Below are 2,001 nucleotides of genomic sequence, written 5' to 3' on the forward strand. Positions count from 1 at the left end.
GTGGACAAAACTCCAACCACAAACGACCTCAAAGGAGTTACGGTGCAGTGGTTAAGGCACGAAATATTGTTGCGAATATGGGCGTGACGAATCTTTTGCTATATTCACTTGCCTACGACCCGTACATATGTAGCAGATGATATCGACGAGCAGCAGCATAATACTATAATAACACTGCCATCATAGTACAGCCATTTCAACCACACTGAGCTAGTATGGAGAGATTAGCACGCATACGTAAGGAACAATAACAAGTACTTTACAGTAACAGAGATGGAAAGGCTGATCGTAGAGCTCTTGCTACTGCAGATGTAGCGGAGTGGAGTAAAAAGGTCGGGCAGATCTAGAAACATATTCTACCAACGTAGACAATGGAAAGCATCACTGACAATGAACACCTAATGACTTCTCTTGGTTATTATGACGATGAGGACAGCTGATTCCGGCAGCAGGACGATGGGGAGCTGGATGGAGTTGTGCGATTGTCGCCGTAAATTGGTGAGTAAAAGCTACGAATGTGTGTTATTTGTTGCGTAATTGTCATTATAAAAACTACAGTGACAAGCTGCCATCTCGGTTATTAATTACTTTGTGAATATGAATTGTTTTCAAGAGATTGGTCACCAAAAATGCTTACTTCCTGTATTTCTTTGCTCCGTAGTTGAAAGCGTGTGCTTTGTTATAGTGACATCCCAATTATTATGTGGTTGTTTATTCCCTGTCACTGTGGTAGCAACTCAAAAACGAATTCTTCTACAAACTGTTATTGCTTACAATTACGACCTGGAACGGAAATCTGTATCGTTAGCTATATGTAGAGAGGCTGCTACTACAACATCGCTGTTGCAGTACAGCCAACCTAACTTGACATAACGCAATTTGTAAGTACAGTGTGTCATCGCCGCATATATAGAAACTTTGTTTGCACGATCGTGTGGCATCATGCAGCACTGTCGAGTAACTTGAGTCAGGAGATGGACCATCTAGCAGCGAGACCTCTAGCCACATTGACAGTGCGATGTAGTCACGGAATGAAACTTGCTGGTAGATTAAAACTGTGTGCCGGAGCGAGAGTCGAACACGGGACCTTTGTGTTTCGCGGGCAAGTGCTCTACCAACTCAGCTACCCAAGCACGACTCACGCCCCGTCCTCACAGGTTTACTTCTGCCAGTACCTCGTCTCCTTCCCTCCAAACTTTACAGAAGCTCTCCTGCGAACCTTGCAGAACTATCATATCAGCGCACACTCCGCTGCAGAGTGAAACTCTCGTTCATTGAACATCCCCCATGTCTCGACAATATCCTTTCTTTCAGGAGTGCTAGTTCTACAAGGTTCGCAGGAGAGCTTCTGTGAAGTTTGGAAGGTAGGAGACTAGGTGCTGGTAGAAGTGAACCTGTGAGGACGAGGCGTGTCGTGCTTGGGTAGCTCAGTTGGTAGAGCACTTGCCCGCAAAAGGCAAAGGTCCCGAGTTCGAGTCTCGGTCCGGCACACAGTTTTAATCTGCCAGCAAGTTTCATATCAGCGCACTCTCCGTTGCAGAGTGAAAATCTCATTCTAGTCACGACCTGTCCGCCCAGCAACCAGTCATCGCTGTGGCTTTGTTTTACGTGTCAGCAGAGGTGTGGCGAGCGGCAGCAAGGGACGAAGTAGTGGCATCGTGTCCTCTTTTCAAACGGTTCCCAGTTCTGCTTGGGTGAAGGCTGCAAGGATCACGACCGTGGCATCATCTATTCCTCATACTCATATGGACCCAACGCCTAAAAAGCTTCCATTAAATATATATGTTAGGATCTATGGCTATGCCCTAACTTTGAGATCTCCATGGCGGTATGTTCTAACAAGACAAAGTAAGGCTGCCTGCTGTCCCTGGTGTCCTGTCATCGTTTCTTACTACTGTCCTGGCCAGCACATTCTAGATTTCTCTCACCCACTGCAAAATGTGCTATGGAAATAAACCAACATGGACGAACCCTGTCACCCTATCTCAGATGTAGGTGACA

General features: G+C 46.1%; 1 non-coding gene across 1 annotated transcript; it reads left to right on the forward strand.

The window, feature by feature from the left end:
* The first annotated feature begins 1,415 nt into the window (after positions 1-1,415).
* Trnal-caa (transfer RNA leucine (anticodon CAA)) lies at positions 1,416-1,490 on the forward strand. Its single transcript has one exon. It is a non-coding gene; the product is annotated as a tRNA-Leu (tRNA).
* Positions 1,491-2,001: the final 511 nt, after the last annotated feature.

Source organism: Schistocerca gregaria, chromosome 4, assembly GCF_023897955.1.
Source record: "Schistocerca gregaria isolate iqSchGreg1 chromosome 4, iqSchGreg1.2, whole genome shotgun sequence".
Lineage (NCBI taxonomy): Eukaryota > Metazoa > Arthropoda > Insecta > Orthoptera > Acrididae > Schistocerca > Schistocerca gregaria.